Genomic DNA, 21,138 nt, shown 5'->3' with positions numbered 1-21,138 from the left:
CTGCTTTGTCTCTCCATCCCTCCCTCCCTGTTCCCTCCTGCCCCCCCCCCCCCCCCCCCCCCCCCCCCCCCCCCCCCCCCCCCCCCCCCCCCCCCCCCGCCGACACAACCTATGGGGTTGTACAAAATAAGACAGCTTCTGCTTCCACCTGACAGCCCTTCATAATATTTAGATCCTTGGTTCCCTGGACAGTTGTGAGAGCATTAAGCTTGGGGCATAGGACAACAGATGGTGTGGTGAACCAGATATGATTAATGAGTACAGAGATGGAGGTATTCAGGTGAGGCTATGCAACATAGATGGTCATCAGAGATTCAACCCAGATCAGTAAGTGCTTAAATGTCTTCCTTTAGTACCACTGGTCCCTGCTCAGACTGTCTAATTTTTGTTGGAGTTTTTGTGCAATATATGAAGTAATTGGAGGCATAAGATATATGGTATGTGACGTATGGCAGTTCTGTGGACTATATGTGACAGTATATGTATACTGTGACTTTTGTGGTCCTATAGGTACTATAGTATAAGTACAATGGACACAGATATTGTCTTCTTACCCTAAACCTAAAAAAGTACAATGACATGTATTGGTCAACCTGCCATCTGGGGGAGGGGATGGGGGGAAAGAGGGGAAAAATTGGAACAAAAGGTTTGACAATTGTCAATACTGTAAAATTACCCATGCATTTAACTTGTAAATAAAAATCTATAATAATAATAAGTACAACGTGTTTCTCTATGTTAATTATTGGGAAAGTATCATATCATAATTCTTCATTATGTAATACTTAACTCACATCACTAATCAAGTGGTTTCATTAAAAAATCTCCAAACATAGTTAATTTATATGTATCAGAATCTCCTATCTTGTCATGTTCCATACACTACTCCAAATAAGGTAGTACAGTTTAAAACTCCAAATTACTCTCTGCATTTAGAATTTAAACTGGGAATGATCTAAATTATTGCTCAAATATATAACAAATAAAAAACATTTTGAATTCATCCACTACTGCCTTCTAATTTGAATGTCTTCACTCTTCTTTTTTGTGATACAAGTCACAGAACTCTTCTATTAAATATATGCTGTATCTACATAGTTTATTTAACATGGAAAAATAGAATAAAAAGGTGTTCATATTTTAAGTCTTCCTCCTCCTCCAACCAATTCCTAAAATTCATCCCTTTTACCTTTATACATTCCAAAGAATAGTGGGGGAACAGGCCTAAAGCACTTGAACACACATATATCACAAATAGGAATAAGGAAGTGGTTGCAAATTCAACTCTTGGAGTTAGCAATAAAAACCAACATTAATTCAAGAAAAGTATAGATGGAAAAAGGTTGTTTTATACTTCATTTTAATAACCAGGAGGATTTTCAATAAATGATAATTCATTCCCCTCTAGATTCAACTCCATTGTGTTGCTCTCTTCTTAATATTATGGTTACCATGGATTTAAGAAGTGTTCGATTCCTCCTCATCTAATGTGTTTCTGACCATTCTCTCACCGAGTCTCAGGCTATAGAAACCGCAGAAATCAGAAGCTGTTGTAGCACAACTGCCTAAATCAAAAATCTTAGTCCCCTCCCTTTGGTGCCTTACTGCCCCTGTTTATGTGATAATCTAGAAATCTCTTTTAAGAGATGAAGAATAAAAGAAAGAACTCTGAGAAATAGATACATGCACAGAGGTTTTATATGCTCCCCATGTTTCACAATTTTGTTTCTACTGAGATCCTTAAACTCCCAAGAAATAGAATATGTTGCTACAGAAACTCTCCCAGAAAGGTAGGACTCTGAAGAGCTTGTAGCTGCTTAGCTATGCTGGTCTAGGATTTGCCTTAATCTCCTGTCTGGGAGTGGAGTCTATGGCACTATATACTGTATCTATGGGAGGTTGTTAGTTAGCAGCTTTAGGAGATTCTCTTTTTCTGTCATAATCATTTGTGGTCCACAGGTGAATAATCTCTTACTTAGGACCCAGGGCATGGAGTGAATTTAAGAGAAGATCTGAGCAGGAATAACATAACCACCAGACAGAGTCTGAGATCTGTGTACTAGACATTTCTTATTTTAATCTGGCATGTCATCACTGGGAAAGATGGATTAATGACAAATAATTTTATAAAAGATAAACAAACAACAAACGCACATATACTCAAAAGCTGACATAATAGAGTGATAGAAATAGAAAGGAAGAAAGGAAGGAATGAAGGAACAAGGAAAGGAGAGAAGAAGGAATGTAGAAAGGAAGGATTTAGAGTTTAGGTTTTCTTAAGACATCCTTTACTACTTTGTGTGCTCTAATTATTCCATAATTTAAATATTTTTATTTGATTTCTCACGTTTTTCTTTTTGAAGAAACCTAACATTGTCTGTTAAGAATTTAGACCTATTGTTCCTAGTTCTGCCCTCTGGGTACAAGCAAAACAACTTAATCCCTCTTCCACCTGAAAATCCTTTAAATACTTAAAATTAGAGATCTTGTCTTTTCTTCCCTTGTTTAAATATCCTCAGATTTTAGTCAGACGATTTTTATGTCCTTTGACATTCTGGATTACATCCTTCCTCTGGACCCTCCAATTAATGATTATCCTTCCTAAAATGTGAATCACAGAATGGTAATACTATTGTAGGCAAGTCCTGACCAAATCAGAAAAGACATAGTATTATCTCTTTAAGATCATAAGACTGCTATTTATGTAACCTAATAGTACATTAGTTTTCTGGCATATTATATAAGGCTCATTATTCATATTGACTTTGCAGTTCCCTAAAATTTTGGGTTTCCTTTCAAATGCACCATGATCTATTCACACCCACACCCCAAATATTTTGTCATGCTGCTAAAACACCTCTCAAGTATAAGATTTTCTATTTAACCCTATTAAATCCTATACTATGAGAATTTGATCCCTGTTTTATCTTGTCAAAGGTTTTGAGGATCCTGACTGTATAATATGTATTAATATATCCTTGGGCTTTTAGAGAATGAAAATATTTTTAAAAAATGAAACCTTATTAGTTTGGATTTCAACAGGAGCTCTGGGGATGCTGAATATGAGTAGAGGGAATCTAATGTCTTAGCTGTGAAGAATGATATTCTGTGAGAATTTGTCAATATCTATGCCATTCACTTTACTAATCACTAGAGTTACAAAAAAAGGAAAAAAATAATCCTTATTTACAGAAATTCACATTTTAATGGGGAAGAAAACATATAAATAGGTATTCATAAGACATATACAAAATGGATTGAAGCTACTTTGAGGTATGAATTTACTAGTATTTCTTGGAGGAGGGTCAGCATCCTACTTAACTTCTTGAAAGACAAAAATTAATTCTGAAAGTTATACAGGAAAATTATCCACTAGATTCTCTAAGCCATTTCCTGCCAGGTCCCAGCCTCTGATGAGGATGGAATCAGGTAAATTCTAGAGGCAAAGAGAGTTAAACATGAAGAGAACCACAGAGATAGACAAAGTAACTTGATTCTGACAATCAAACGCTGGCACCATTCTTTGCTGAGAAATCAAAGCTACATTGTTGGAGTATTTATGTGACCAATTACTCTGGATTCCAGTTCTCAGGTGGGAATGCAGCAGTGTCTTGGCAAATGCTCTGTAATTCTGCACATCAACTGAAGAAAGGGAATAGTTCAATCATTATAAAAAGTCTCTTGCTACTTACATGAGATGTTTGGGTAGAGATAAAGGATTAGGCCGTATACAGGCCATGAAATCCCCTAAAAGCTTATATATTGAAGTGTGATGTCTAAAAGACTGTGGAGAATTTGAAATTGATGATGTCCGTTCAGTTTTATTGGGGGAAAAAGTCAGTATTTTTTACCTAGATAGAAGTATGAACAGTTAATCATGCAAGACATCAAGTTCTGTCATAACAGCATCCTGAAAACATTGGCAGAATTTCCTATTTAGTACAGTGCTGTGTCTGCCCCAATTTAAACATTCACTCCTTTTTACTTTAGTTCTTTGTGTTCCTAAAAATTAGAATAAAAATCTTTTCAACAAAATTTCATAAGATTTTCACTTTTGTGATATATGAGTTACTAACTTTGAGAGTTAAAGCATGCTATCATATGATATATGTATGTATATGTATATCATATCATATGTATATATGTATATACTTATGGATATAAATTGTATGTGTATATAATAATTGTATGTCTGTATATGTGTATATGTATTTGTTGTACATAAATATAATTATATATTTATACACACATGCAAGCAAATACACACATATACACTGTAATGAATTAATTGATCTGCTCTTCTATGGGCAAAATAATTGTGATAAATAATCCTGGTACAACTCTCCATTCTATTTTATAAATAGACAAATTCCCTGGTCTTTCAATACCTTTATATGGCGTAGCTTTTCATCCCTGGTTAGATGAAAGCAATTTTTCCTTCTCTTTTTTAGACATATAAATCTGATGGTATACACTATATGAGTCCAAGAATGAAAACCACTGGTCTCCTAGTGGACAATACAGGACATCTTGCATCTGGGCATAGTTTTTTGGTTCTTTTGTTGAAAGTTTAGGAATCTACATACAACTGTATCTGTTCATTTTTCTTAGGCACCACCACTACAGGTAATTCAAAAAGGCTGGTGCATTCTGTGATGATGCAATTAATCAGCTTTTTTTTTTTTAAATTAAAGCTTTTTATTTACAAAACACATGCTGAGATAGTTCTCAATATTCACTCCTGCAAAACATTTTGTTTTAAATTTTTCTCTCCCTTATTCTTTCTTCTCCCCTATATAACAAGTAATCTAATATATGTTAAATATGCAATTCTTCAATACATGTTTCTACAATTATCATGCTGCACAAGGAAAATCAGATCAAAAAGAAAACAAAATGAAAACAACAAAAAAGTATAAATACTATGTTGTATTCTATACTCAATTTCCACAGTTCTCTCTCTGGATTCAGATGTCTCTCTCCATCACAAGTCTATTGGATCTGGCCTGAATTATCTCATTATTGAAAAGAGTCATGTCTATCAGAATTGATCATCATATAATCTTGTTGTTGTTGTGTATAATGATCTCCTGGTTCTACTCACTTCACTTAGCATTAGTTCATGTAAGTCTTTCCAGGCCTCTTTGAAATCATCCTGTTATCATTTCCTTTAGAACAATAATATTCCATAACATTCATATACCATAATTTACTCAGCTATTCCCCAGTTGATGGGCATCCACTCTGTTTCCTTGCTACTACCAAAAGGGCTGCTACAAACATTTTTGCACAAATGAGTCCTTTTCCCTTTTTTATGATCTCATTTTTTGGAATACAGGCCCAGTAGTAGCACTGCTGGATCAAAGGATATGCACAGTTTGATAGCCCTTTGGCCATAGTTCTAGTTCTATATATATATATATATATATATATATATATATATATATTGGTCTCCAGAATGGTTAGATCAGTTCACAACTCCTCCAACAATGTATTAGTGTCCTATTTTTCCCTCTTCCCCTCCAACATTTACATTATCTTTTCCTGTCATTGTATCCAATCTGAGAGATGTATAATGATACCTCAGAGTTTTAATTTGCATTTCTCTGATCAATAGTGATTTAAAGTGATTTTTTCATATGACTAGAAATAGTTTTAATTTCTTCATCTGAAAATTAACTGTTCATATCCTTTGACCATGTATCAATTGGAGAATGGCTTGAATTTTTATATATTTGAGTCAATTCTCTATATATTTTAGAAATAAGGCCTCTATAATCAGCATTTTTAAAACAACTTCTGAGATATTCCAAGAGATACAGAGAATTTCCCCTAGATCTTTATTTGAATAGTGGTCAATTAGCAAAATAGATTCTATGAGTTGTACTTCTAGCACATCTCAAATCCACTCATGCAATAAGAACACACTTGTTTTCTTTCTGAGTTCCAATCTCAACCTATCCTGTCAACTTTTATGGTACCAGGAAGTCCAGTTCCTGGGGGATGGCCAGTGTAGCTTGTGCATGCTACATTGAAGTCACAGGTGAGAACTGAATAAGTCAGGTAGACATCAAAATTGAAAAGCAGATCTGAAAAGGGCTTGGCAGCCCTCATACCAGAAATGCTAGTTTTCCCTGACTACTCCTTCACCCAAGCTTTTTAGCATGGTGTTTTCAGTGATATCGTCAGACAACTTTCAATGAAGACAAAATAGCATCAAGGTAAACTACTGCCCTGAAGGTAGGTTATTTGACTTGAAAAAGGTTACAAAGATTAAAGTGGAGGAAGAGTTAGTGCAACTTTTGGTTCATAGATGATTGTGTACTCAATGTGGCTTTTGAGTTAAAATGTAAGAAACTATGGATGGATTCTCTGCTACTTGTACTAATTTTAATCCAACAATGAATACACAAATTCTCTACCAGGTAACAATTTACCTTCCATACGTGGAGACATCAGTTATAGCAGATGGAGAAATTCTGAATGCTTATGGAAATGTTCATTTACCTTGGCAATACATTTGGCAAGGCTGTCCACAGAGTGGGTAAGGTTAACATGTATTGCCAGAGCTAATTTAGTGTTTGAAGGCTATGAAGGAAAGTGTGGGAGGGAAGAAGTGTTAAACTGGGTCTATAGAGGTCCATGGAACCATTTTGCTGACCTCATTGTTATATGCCTATGAAACCTAAACAATAAACCTCCCCCATGACAAGAAAATGAATCGCTTCCATTTGAATTATCTTGGGATGTTCCAAGGTTCCAAATACTGAAGTTCTTTCTTGAGCTGAATTCATTGAGCAAAGCATTCAAATTTTGCTGCAGAGAATGCAACTCCAGTGGTTGGTCATATAGCCTGAATGCTCAGCATGTGTTTGCCTGAAACACTGTTTTACAGAGAAATCACGCAAGGCAGAGAAATCAGAAGTAGTTACAAAGATACTTTCAAAGCTTCACTGAAGAACTTTGTAATAATCTATTGTGAGATACAAGAAGCACTGGCATAGGACTGCCAGCATGTGTGATCGCATCAAAAAAGGCATTATGTTCTATGAACAAAGTAGAATTTCAATAGCTCAAAAGAAAGGTGAAATGTGCAAATTGAAAAATAAAAATCCTCTCCAAAGTTCATGGACTTTTTTTTTTTTTATCATGACGGATAAAGTTCTGATTGGTCTGATCAGCCACAGTCAGAGACACTGTACTTGGACCCCAGCAGAGTGATGTCATTTTGGTCCCCAAAATAAAATATTGAAGGAACCTGTCCAGATGACGAAGAATTATTGATTCTGTGAGGTTCATTGGAACCTTTTGACTGTATCTTAGAACCCTCTATACAGCCCCTGGATGATAAAAAGTGTGCAGACAATGGGTGCTAGGTTATTGCTTTTAGTACCTGCTAAGATTTTTAAAAAGGAAAAAAAAAACCACCTAGTTTCCATAAGTGAGTTTTGGAGGGTCTGGATCTATCAGAGCCACAATTTTTACTTTTCTATTGACCTCACCTTCCTTGAGAAATTTCAAGTTAATCAGGATGTATCTCAGTAAGGGGTATTCCTTATCAGATCTCCAAGTCCAATTTTTGTCATAGACTTTAAAGGTATTTTATCCAAATATTTATCATTAAATGTTTAGAAATGAAGATAAATTAAGATTGATTGTGCAAAATAATTTGCAGCCCACATTCTTAATTTTTTTACCATCTCTTCTGCATGAAGTTCTATGAATCCAGGTGGAAAAAACTTGTAAGGAAATGATGATAACCTCAGTGTCCATATCATAAGTGCTTAGGATAGTCTTATTCCCCAGACCTATTTTCATTTTTTAAAGCTGGATCAGAAAATTTCAACTGTTATAAGATCAAAGCTTCATTTTTTTTTTTGCTACTACACCCATAGAAATATTGCCATCTGATACATAATTTTACCAAAATATGATTCTTATTGTTGTTATGTCAATCTTTTTGTGCCTTCCCTTCCTTTAGTTCTATACATGTCCAAGATGAATAGGATTATACACCAGTCTATTTCTCACTGTTTTCTTGGTTTCTTTACCTGCAGCTCAGCATTGGTGATACTGTTGTCCAGATTTGTGTCTATGGTCCTAGTTTGAAAACTAGAACCTGTTGAGATGGCTCTGTGAAACATATTGATCCTTGAAGCTTAGGTGTACAAATGTCAATTCAAACAATGTTGGCAATGTTATCTATGTCTATATAGATCTGATATCATTGAATACATGAGGACCATGTACTAAGATGACTCAATATTTGCAGTGAAAGTTTGATAGTTTTTTTCAGTATTCACAGAGCTTATTAATTAAAAGGAAGTCAATCTATCCTAGTCTCTGCACTCATTACTCTACCATGAGAAGAAAATCCATAAGCAAAATTAGCTAGGAGTCTACTAATTTGGCACCCTCAAACATCTTAGCTAACATGTTAGGTAAAATCTAGCCTTCCTATAGGGGATTATTCATGACCACTACAGATATATGCCTTAGGCTATCTATCAATTTTATTATTTTATCTGATTCAGGGACTTTCTTATTCACTCTTCCTGTTCAATCCAAATCTCCCAGATTGTTTTCCTAGGACATGTGGCCCACATCTACAAAAAGTGCCAGTTTGCAGGCCTATGGTATCTGTCTATGACAGAGAGTATGCCCTGAAACTTACTCATAGATGAAATAGAGATCTAAATTTAATTGTGACATAAAAAATAGAAATATCTCTTTTAGTTAGGACTTCCTTCTCTTAAAGAAGTTCCTCATCCTCAGAAGTTGGATAAGTATGAAATTCTTAAAAATAACTCCTCACTATCAACTCCTGAGGTGAAAATTCTCAGGCAGAACCAAAATTAGCTTTTTAAGTTGCCTCAACTCTCTTAATATCAGTGGTCTTAATTGATATACTCTGATATTTTCAATTTGAAACCAATATGCCTTTCCATTACAAAAGGAAAAGTGTAGTACTCAATTATCTTAGCTCCTATCTTTTCAGAGCTTGTTTCATATATGTACATCTTAATATGTAAATATTAATATGATTAGAGAATTATATCAATAATGGTCTCTTGGATGATATATACAATATGTGTACACACATATTTCTGCCATCTTCATTCTTACACATTCATTATATTCACATACATATACAATTACACACATTAATGTATATGATGTGAATCCCAAAAGCTTATTCTCAGTAATTGCTAAAATGAGCGCATCTAGTTCCCATTATCAAATCATAATCAGGTCAGTTCACCTAAACTGTCCTGTCTGCATAAAATAAGGTAAAGCTAGAGTCCACTGTGAATCTATCCATCCTGTCTTCAAACTCTGAGACTTGTCTTGATTATTATATTTGAGACAGTCTCGAAAGGAACTCAGTTTTCCCAGAATATCTTTAAGACAGTCTTAACATCGCAATACACAAACTAGTCACTCCCCAGATCCTGCCTTTATTTCCCCCTCTGAGTCACTTCTCCCAATAGCAAGTTGCTTAATCAACTGACTACCTTGCTCAGTGATAATTGATTAAGTCCCTGAAGCTATTTCACTGATATAGATAGCAAATCTCTGTTCTCTGTGCTGGATGTCTTCTCATGGTTATTCCATGTCGCTAATCATTATACTCTTCTCCAATCTATTTCATATTATCACTTCTGGTACCTTTATTTTCATTTTATATGTAATACAACAGTATTGAAAAAGACTGGACTGTTTCAAGTCATGAACACAATGTCAAAGATTCTTTTATATATCACCATATAGTAATTAATAATACATATCATAGCATTCAGATTTTTAATAAATATACAAAAAATTCAGCATTTGTATAATTTTTTTTTCATGGAGTCAAAGCAGTTTGGATAAACTTGTTCTACCCTACCACTTTTTGTGGTGGCAAAGAAGTGGAAATTGAAGGGATGTCCATCAATTGGGGAATAACTAAACAGGTTATGCTATGAATGTAATAAAATACTATTTTTTAAAATGATGAACAGGCAGATTTATTTTTAAGAAATCTGGGAAATGTTTACCTGAACTTATGCTGAACGAAGTAGGCAGAATCAGGAGAACATTGTACACAGTAACAGCAACACTGATGATCTAATATAGAAGACTTAGCTCTTCTTAGCAATGCAATACAGTACAATTCCAAAAGATTCATGATGAAAATAGTGATCACAAAGAGAGAAAGAACTATGGTGTCTGAATGCATATTGACAAATATTATTTTCACTTTTTCCTTAGTTTTGTGTTGCTTTTTCCCCTCATTGAGGAAATTGGGTTTAAATGACTTGCCCAGGGTCACACAGCTAGGAAGTGTTAAGTGTCTGAGATCTGATTTGAACTCAGGTCTCCTCCTGATTTCAGAGCTGGTGCTCTATCCACTGTACCACCTAGCTGCCCTATTTTTTTCTTTTTCAAGAATGAAGGACAGACCTAAGGTCAGATGTATTATATCCAGGAAAACTAACCATAATATTGAAAGAAAAATTGACATTCAAGGAACTTGAAGATTTTCGGGATTTAATCTCAACCAAATCTGAATTTACAAGAAACTTTAGCATATAAGGGTCAATATCAAAGATTAATTTCAGGGGATCAACAAGGACAAATTGCCCATGTTTTTACTTAGAAATGTTTACCATATATTTAAGATTGACATTAGTAATTGGGTATTTCAAAAGAAAGACTGGGCAGAACTCCATATGATCTGACTCTAAAAAGCAAAACTGTCTAGAAAAAGATAAAAATAGTAATTATGCTATACAAATGAGGTATAGAGCAAGAAGTGACATAGAGGCATTAGAAAAAAGTTGGTAATTCTAAAAAAACTGCTCATATTGTGAATGGGTGAAATAAGAATTTATTTATAGTATGATATAGATATAAATATGCCATGAAGAGTACAGCATGTTCCAAAATCTTATAAAGCAATAAAGACAGAGGGAATAAGAAAAGGTGGGGTATAAAAGGGTATATACATTTATGGCAGTGAGAAAAGATATGTAGACTAATGGGAAAGGGATAAAGAGGGAGAAAAATGGTGGCATAGGATAAAGTGGGGTACAGAAGGGTGTTTGGATTAATGGGAGAAGTAAAAGGTCTGTCGATTAATGGGTAGGGGATAAAGACAAAGGAAAAAGCTGGAGAGAAGATAAGGAAAGGATCTGTGAGTAGCAGGAAGCTAAATAATAGCAAGGAGAATTAAGGGGTAGAATTAAAGTAGAAGAGTTAACAGGGATAGGAAATAAGAAATATACGCAAACACTATAACATGGATCAGGAGTGGAATTCATTAGAAAAAAGGAGCAGAGCTAGTAATCATTTGGTCTTAGACAAAGTCAAACTTAAAGATTCAATTAAGAGAGAAATCTACATATATTAGTCATGTTAATACCATTTTGATGCATGTTTACATATGTGTGAATATATATATATATATGTTTGTATATGTGTGTGTATATATATATATATGTATGTATATTTTGCTGGGCACATGACAATGTTTTGTTTTGTTTTCTCTTTCTTTTTCTATTTTTAAAAATTTTATATTTAGTTTCAAATAACAGAAAACAAAGAAAAAGAAAAGAAGAATGGAGGAACCACAACAATAATGTGAAAATATGTTTAACATGATTGATTGTACATGTATAACCTATATCAGATCATTTGCTGTCTTGGAGAGTAGAAAGAGAAGAAAGGGAACGAGAAAAATTTGGAATTCAAATTCTTACAAAAATCAATGTTGAAAAGTATCTTTACATGTAATTGGAGAAAAGTACAATTATGTGTGGAAAAAAGAAATTCAAGAGGACTAGAGTGCAGTGGATAATCTTGGCACTTCACAGTACCCGCTTCAGGCACCATCATGGCCATTGAAATAAACTGTTTTCATCTGCCCATTACTCTGGGGGAAATTTTCACATGCTTGGGATAGACATTCCCCCTAAGTCACTGATTGGCTTTTTCAGTGCTCTTTGCCTGATTTAGTGTCAAGATGATTTACCAAGGTATGTCAGCTACACATGATACAGCTTCTTGTACTACAGGTGAGAGTTGGTTAAAGGTTAAACACCAAAAGTAAGTGAGCAGCTTTGAAAAGGGCTCAGTAAGCCCTCACACCAAAGATACTAGTCCTCCCTGAATACTGCCTACAGCATCCCACCTGTTATTATACTGGAAATTCCTTGATGAGAAAACTCACTCTACTAAAGCAGCCTTAGAAAGCTGCTCTGGAAATGTGGATCCTAGATGCCAGGGGGTGCCCCAAACTCCACATTCTTCAGATTCTCAATGTACTACTTTCATAAAAGTTAAAGAAAAGAAAGATTTATAATTGTATCCTTCCTTCTATGTCATAAAAGCTGGGGGAAAAATTTAAATGGAATCATAATTTCATTCATCTCATAAAGAAAGAACTCTAGTTAAATAGAATTTATTTGTAAACAAAATCAGGTTGCAGGTTAAATTTTATTTAGAGAATTAATAATGGACAAATTAAAGGGGAAGGTGTACATGTCACCAAGATAACTAAGAAACTTGCTTCAGATAAATCCCATCTTATACAATTAGGGAAGAAAGAGAATAAATAACTGAATCACTTAGTTGATCTCAAATTTCCCTTAGGTTTCTATGTGAAGAATGCCAGTCTTCCATTAACATCATTATTCCATGAGTCAGATTTTAGTAATTGAGGTTAATATCAAGAGAAGATAAGTTCTCAGTTAACTAAAAGTTGCAGGAAGAATGGCTTTGAGTCCTGAATAATAAAAATGAATAAAATAAAATCAAAAATTCTCACAAGAATATGCTCTATGTTGGCTTTTATGAATCTTGTTATTGACTATATCCACATATGAAACAAAAATTATAATCAAATATTCTTCTATCCCATGTATATTTGTTCTACAATAGGTACTTAGTATAGACATGCTTTCTAGCAATGTCTCTGGCTTAAAGTATTGAAATATTCTTACATGGCTTAAGTCATATAAGCTGATAATTAAATTAATTCCATAGAAGCTAAAAGCAAATGAGCAATTTGGTAGTGGAAAGTCAGTTGTTTGGATAAAGAGATAAAATAAGCTTCCCTAGAGAGAAGATACAAAATTTTCTACATTTAAATGAAAGTCTTCTCTGAATAATGTTTTTTCTGCCTCTATATAAAGAGGAAGGGACCTACAGAAAAAGTCTGGAAATAGCTATTAATTTATGACTTCTTCCTGTTGTAATAACAAACGATAGAGATTTCATGATTTGTTATTAAAATATTGAAGATAACATCATGATATTATGTTGTAGATAGGGATGAATTTGGTGTTACAGACCTCTAGGATCTAATGATGTAATGAAGCTGAAGAGCATCCAGGATGTTCAAAATCTATGGCATATGATCATTATAACCAGCATTTATATAGTGCTTTTGGAGTCAAGAAGATCAAAGTTTGAAATGTGTCTCCAATAGCTAGGTTATGATGGATAAGACTCTGTGTTCCAGTTTTCTCATCTGTAAAATGTGGACATTAATAATATCTACAACAAAGATTTATTGTTATTATCAAAAGAGTCCACTTGTAAAGCATTTTGCAAACCTAAAACTCCCTTTTTCCTTTTTCTTTTTCATATCTTTTTTACAGCTAGGGAAACCAACAGTGATTGAGGCTAAGTGACCCCAGCACAGATAGCTCAGAGGCCTGGGGCTGTGCAGGCTCCATGTAGTGGTACAGACATTTCGTGGCAGAGAACCTATGGAAATAATCAAACCAGAAAAGGTCTGTTTCAATCAGAAACAGGAGGGAAGCAGCTAAGCACAAGCAGCTGGCACAAACACCAGCTCAGATAGTGCAGAGTCTTGAGGTATTAACTGATTCTGTGGGATGGTGTAGACTTTGCAAAGCAGAGAATCTATAGGGAGGAATACATAGGAGTGTGGATTCTCTACAGCAATGTTGGCCACTCTGCCCTGGTCACAAGCCAGTAGAAGAGCAGAGAAGTTATAAAACATCCAACACAAACACAAAAGATCAATAGTGAACCCCAAAATCCCAGAATCTCATAGTCCTTGACCATGCCCACCAAGCAGCAGGAGTGAATGAGCACTGACCCAGCTCACCTGCCTCCCCTTGGAAAACCTCCCTGGCCCTAACAACAGACTTTAACTTTAAAGAAGAATGAGTAAAGAGAACTGAGGATAGCTTTTATGGTGAAAGAGAAGAACAAATTTCAAACCTTGAGGAGACTAAAGGCAGATTGTTTCCAGATGAAGCCCTAAAAGGTGATATAATCTGATCCCCATCACAAAAGGCTCTCCTAGAAGAAATTAAAAAAGGATCCTAAAAGAGAGCTAGAAGAAAAATAGGGATGGAAAATGAAAAATTTGAAAGAGGATTTGGAAAAGGCAACACAGAAAGTATCTGATGAAAATTCACTACAAAATAGACTTAGTGAAATGGGAAAAGCATATAATTCATTAAAAGATAGATTTGATAAAGTGAAAAAAGAAAGCAACTCCCAGAAAAACAGAATTTGTGAAACAGAAAAAGAAAATAACTCCTTAAAAACAGAATTTGTGAAATAGAAAAAGAAAATAACTCCTTAAAAAACAAAATTTGGGAAATGGAAAAAAAATCCACAGGACAAAATAACTCATTTAAAAATTCAATTGGACAAATACAAAAAAAATTTAAAAAGTAAATGAAAAAATAATTCACAAAAATTCAGAATTGAACAAATTGAAATGAATGACTCAATGAGACAAGAAGAATCAGTCAAGCAAAACCAAAAAAATGGAAAAATAGAAAAAAAATGTGAAATACCTAATTGGGAAAACAACCAACCTGGAAAATAGATCTAAGGAGAGACAATCTAAAGATTATTGAACTCCCTGAAATACATGATGAAAAAAAGAGACTAGACACTACTTTTCAGAAAATCATAAAAGAGAACTGGCTGGATATCACAGAAATAGAAGGTAAAATGACCATTGAAAGAATTTATCAGATATCTCCTAAAAGAGACTCCAAAATTAAAAACCAAGGAATATCATGGCTAGATTTGAGAACTATCAGTCTAAGGAAAAATATTACAACTAGCCAGAAAGAAACAATTCAATACCGAGGAGCCACAATAAGGATTACTTAGGACCTAGCAGCTTCGATTTTAAAGGATCAAAGCACCTGGAATCTGATATCCCAAAAGATGAAGGAACTTGGAATGTAGCCAAGAATAAATTACCCTGCTATATTGAGCATTTTCTTTCAGGGAATAAGATGGGCATTCAATGAAACTGGTGAATTCCATTTATTTTTCTTTTCTTTTTTTTTTTTAATTTTTTTATTTATTTTTTTTTATTTAATAGCCTTTTATTTACAGGATATATACATGGGTAACTTTACAGGATTAACAATTGCCAAACCTCTTGTTCCAATTTTTCACCTCTTACCCCCTCACCCCCTCCCCTAGATGGCAGGATGACCAGTAGATGTTAAATATATTAAAATATAACTTAGATACACAATAAGTATACATGACCAAAACATTATTTTGCTGTACAAAAAGAATCAGACTCTGAATTATTGTACAATTAGCTTGTGAAGGAAATAAAAAATGCATGTGTGCATAAATATAGGGATTGGGAATTCAATGTAATGGTTTTTAGTCATCTCCCAGAGTTCTTTTTCTGGGCATAGCTAGTTCAGTTCATTACTGCTCCATTAGAAATGATTTGGTTGATCTCGTTGCTGAGGATGGCCTGATCCATCAGAACTGGTCATTATTAATCAGAGAAATGCAAATTAAGACAACTCTAAGATACCACTACACACCTGTCAGATTGGCTAAGATGACAGGAAAAAATAATGATGATTGTTGGAGGGGATGCGGGAAAACTGGGACATTGATGCATTGTTGGTGGAGTTGTGAACGAATCCAACCATTTTGGAGAGTAGTTTGGAACTATGCTCAAAAAGTTATCAAACTGTGCATACCCTTTGATCCAGCAGTGTTACTACTGGGATTATATCCCAAAGAGATTATAAAGAAGGGAAAGGGACCTGTATGTGCACGAATGTTTGTGGCAGCCCTTTTTGTAGTGGCTAGAAACTGGAAACTGAATGGATGTCCATCAGTTGGAGAATGGCTGAATAAATTGTGGTATATGAAAATTATGGAATATTACTGTTCTGTAAGAAATGACCAACAGGATGATTTCAGAAAGGCCTGGAGAGACTTACACGAACTGATGCTGAGTGAAATGAGCAGGACCAGGAGATCATTATATACTCCATTTATTTTTCATGAAAAAGCCAGAGTTAAACAAAAAGTTTAAATATAGAATTCAAGAGAAGCATAAGAAGGTAAAAAGAAAAAAAAAACTCTTGAGAACTGTATTTCTGTTATGGGTATACTTTGAGAGTATATGTATAATCTGATTTTACTGTTATAATATAAAAAGAAACTAAAGACAGAAAGGGGATTGTAACAGAAAAAAAAGGGGGAAAGTGGAGGTAAAATGAGAGAAATTCCATCTCAGGAAGAGGCAAAGATAACATATAATTGAGGGAAAGAAGGGAGGGTGATAAATATTATGTGAATCTCTCATCACATTTGGCCCCCAAAAAAGAATATTAGATATATTTGGTTTCACCAAGAAACATATCTTACCTTGTAGAAAGGTGGGAGGAAAAAAGGAGAAAAGGAAAGGGGTAGACCAAATAGAAGGGGAAAGAGAAATAATAGGGGAAAGGTATAAGAAAGAGGAAGGGTCTCTAAAGGGGGAAGACTGCTTGAGGCAAGTACTGCTCATAAGTAAAATACTGGGAAGGAGGAAAAGGGAAAAAGGAGAGAGAAAAGTATAATTTGGGGTTAATAAGATGGTAGGAAATCCAAAATTAGTAGTTTTAACTGTAAATGCGAATGGGATGAACTCTCACATAAAATGTAAGTGGATAGCAGACTGGATTTAAAAACAGAATCCTACAATATATTGTTTACAAGAAACATATTTAAAGCAGAGCAAGATATACAGAGTAAAGGTAAAAGGCTTGAACATAATCTATTATGCTTCAGGTGAATTAAAAAATAAAAAAAGCAGGGTTAACTATCCTGACCTCAGATCAAGAAAGCAAAAATTGATATAATTAAAAGAGATAAGGAAGGAAACTATATCTTGCTAAAGGGTACCATAGATAATGAAGCTATATCAATATTAAACATATATGCACCAAGTGGTATAGCATTTAAATTCCTAAAGGAGAAGTTAAGAGAGTTGCAAGAAGAAATAGACAGCAAAACTATAACAGTGGGAGATCTCAACCTTTCACTTTCAGAACTAGATAAATCAAACCCCAAAATAAATAAGAAAGAAATTAAAGAGGTAACTAGAATACTAGAAAAACTAGAGATATGATAGATCTTTGGAGAAAACTGAATCGGGACAGAAAGGAGTACACTTTCTTCCCAGCAGTTCATGGAACCTATACAATAATTGACCATATATTAGGGCATAAAGACCTCAAAATCAAATGGAGAAAGTCAGAAATAGCAATTGATTTTTTTTCAGATCATGATGCAATAAAAATTACATTCAAGAAAGAGCCAGGAGAAAATAGACCAAAAAGAAATGAGAAACTAAATAATCTCATCCTAAATAATGAATGGATGAAATAGCAAATCATAGACACAATCAATAATTTCATCCAAGAGAATGACAACAATGAGACAACATACCAAAATTTGTGAGATGCAGCTAAAGTAGTAATAAGGGGGAATTTTATATCTCTAGATGCTTATTTCCAAAAAAAAAAAAAAAATAGAAAAAGATCAATAAATTGGGCTTGCAACTAAAAAAGTTAGAAAAAGAACAAATTAATTTGCAGATAATATGATGGTATACTTAAAGAACCCCAGACAATCAACTAAAAAGCTATTAGAAATAATCCACAAGTTTAGCAAAGTTGCAGGATACAAAATAAATCTACATAAATCATCAGCATTCTTTTTTTTTGCCTGTTCTATTTCTTTTTCTGAAATGGGACTATTCAAGCAATTTACTTCTTCCTCTGTTAGTCTGGGAAGTCTATATTTTTGGAGGTAGTCATCCATTTCACTTAGGTTATCAAATTTATTGGCATAAAGTTGAGCAAAATAACTCCTTATTATTTCTCTAATTTCCTCTTCATTGGTGGAAAGTTCTCCCTTTTCATTTTTAAGACTACTAATTTCATTTTCCTCCCTCCTTTTTCTAATCAGATTTACCAAAGGCTTATCTATTTTATTGGCTTTTTCATAGAACCAACTCTTAGTTTTATTAATTAGTTCAATAGTTTTTTACTTTCAATATTTTTAATTTCTCCTTTTAATTTTAGAATTTCCAATTTAGTATTTGATTGGGGGTTTTTAATTTTGTTTTTTTTTAGTTTTTTTATTAAGCCCAATTCATTAATCTTTTCTTTTCTCTGTTTTATTCAAGTAAGCCTCTAAGGATATAAACTTCCCCTCTTATTACCGCTTTGGCTGCATCCCACAAATTTTGTATGATGTCTCATCATTGTCATTATCTTGAAGGAAATTATTAATTGTATCTGTAATTTGCTGCTTCACCCAATCATTCTTTAAGATGAGATTGTTTAGTTTCCAATTACTTTTGGTCTATTTCCCCAACTTTTGTTGAATGTAGTTTTATTGCATCATGATCTGAAAAGAAAGCATTTACTATTTCTGCTTTCTTGCATTTAATTTTGAGGTCTTTATGTCCTAATATATGGTCAATTTTTGAATAGGTTCCATGAACTGCTGAGAAGAAAGTATATTCCCTTTTATCTCCATTCAATTTTCTCCAAAGATCCAACATACCTAATTTTTCTAATATTATATTTACTTCTTTAATTTCTTTCTTATTTGTTTTGTGGTTTGATTTGTCTAATTCTGAGAGTGCAAGGTTGAGATCTCCTACTATTACAGTTTTGTTGTCTATTTCTTCTTGCAACTCTCTTAACTTCTCCTTTAGGAAGTTGAGTGCCATACCACTTGGTGCATATATGTTTAATATTGATATTGCTTCGTTGTTTATGCTACCCTTTAGCAGGATGAATCATCAGCATTCTTATACATAACTAACAAAATCCCACACCAAGAGATGCAAAAAGAAATTCTATTTAAAATAACTGTCTACAGTATAAAATATTTTGGAATCTATCTGCCAGGGGAAATTCAAGAACTATATGAGCAAATTTATAAAACACTTTCTACACAAATAATGGCAGATCTAAGCAATGGGAAAAATGTCAAGTGTTGTTAGATAGGTTGAGCAAATATAATAAAGATGACAATAGTACCTGAACTAATCTATTTATTTAGTGCTATACCAATCAAATTCCCAAGAAACTATTTTGCTGATCTACAGAAAACAGCAACAAAATTCTTCTGGAAGAACAAAAGGTCAAGAATTTCAAAGGAATAAATGAACAGAAAAGCAAATGAAGATAGCCTAGCTGTACCAGGTCTAAAACTATATTATAAAGTGGTGGTCATCAAAACCATTTGGTACTGGCTAAGAAATAGAGCAGTTAATCAGTGAAATAGGTTAGGTTTACAGAACAAAATAATTAATGACTATAGCAATCTAGTATTCAACAAACCCAAAGACTCCAGCTTTTGGATTAAGAAGTTACTATTTGACCAAAACTGCTGGGAAAGTTAGAAATTAGTATGGCAGAAAGTAGGCATATACCCACACCTAATACCATCTACCAAGATCAAATTGAAATGGGTTCATGCTTTAGACATAAAGAATGATATTATAAACAAATTAGAATAATATAGGATAGTTTACCTCTCAGATTTGTGGAGGAGGAAGGAATTTGTGACCAAAGAATAATTAAAGATCATTAGTGATCACAAAATAGATAATTTTGATTATATCAAGTTAAAAGTTTTTGTACAAACAAAACTAATGCAGAGAAGAATAGAAGAGAAGCAATAAACTGGGAAAACATTTTTACATCCAAAGGATCTGATAAAGGCCTCATTTCTAAAATATATGGAGAAGTGAATCAAATTTATAATAGTTTGAGCCATCCTCCAATTGATAAATGGTCAAAAGATATGAATAGATAATTTTCAGATGAAGAAATTAAAACTATCTGTAGTCACATGAAAAGACGCTCCAAATCACTATTGATCAGAAAAATGCAAATTAAGAAAACTCTGAGATAACACTGCACATCTGTCAGATTGGCTGAGTGACAGGAAACAATAATGACTAATGTTGAAAGGGATGTGGAAAAACTAGGGCACTGATATATTGTTGGTGGAACTGTGAACACATCCAGCCATTCTGGAGAGCAATTTGAAATGATGCTCAAAAAGCTATCAAACTGTGTATACCTTTTCACCCAGCAATGTTTCTACTGGGCCTATATCCCAAAGAGAGCATAGAAAATGGAAAAGGACTGACATGTGCAGAAATGTTTGTGGCAGATCCACTGGAATCTGAGTAGATGGCCATCAGTTGGAGAATGGCTGAATAAATTGTGTTATATGAATGTTAGGGAATATTATTGTTTTGTAAGAAATGACCAGCAAGATGATTTCAGAAAGACCCAGAGAAACTTACATGAACTGATGTTAAGTGAAATGAGCAGAACTAGATCATTATACATGGCAACAAGAAGGCTATACAATGATCAATTCTGATGGACGTGGTTCTCTTCAATATTGAGATGATTCAAACCAGTTTCACTTGTGCAGTGATAAAAAGAGCCATCTACACCTAGAGAGAGAACTGTGGGAATAGTGTAGAACACAACATAGCATTCTCATCTCTCTGTTATTTTTTGCTTGCATTTTGTTTTCTTTCTCAATAATTCTTTTTTTTCCTTCTTGATCTGAGTTTTCTTGTACAGCAAGATAACTGTATAAATATGTATATATATTTGTATTTAACATGTATTGTAACATATTTAACATGTATTGGACTACCTGACGCTAAGGGAGGGGGTGGGGGAAGGAAATCTAAAACAAAAGGTTTTGCAAGGGTCAGTATTGGAAAAATTACTCATGCATATGTTTTGTAAATAAAAAGCTTTAAAAAAAGGTGGTTAATACAAGATTCATGATCAAATCTTTCTG

The 21,138-nt window shown here is 33.9% G+C and overlaps 1 pseudogene; it reads left to right on the top strand.

The window, feature by feature from the left end:
- The first annotated feature begins 247 nt into the window (after positions 1 to 247).
- Positions 248 to 3,940, top strand: LOC111719140 (annotated as a pseudogene).
- The last annotated feature ends 17,198 nt before the right edge of the window (positions 3,941 to 21,138 follow it).

Source organism: Sarcophilus harrisii, chromosome 1, assembly GCF_902635505.1.
Source record: "Sarcophilus harrisii chromosome 1, mSarHar1.11, whole genome shotgun sequence".
In the NCBI taxonomy this organism is placed as follows: Eukaryota; Metazoa; Chordata; class Mammalia; order Dasyuromorphia; family Dasyuridae; genus Sarcophilus; species Sarcophilus harrisii.
Note: the sequence above shows the minus strand (reverse complement) of the source record. Positions and strands in the feature narration are given on the sequence as shown.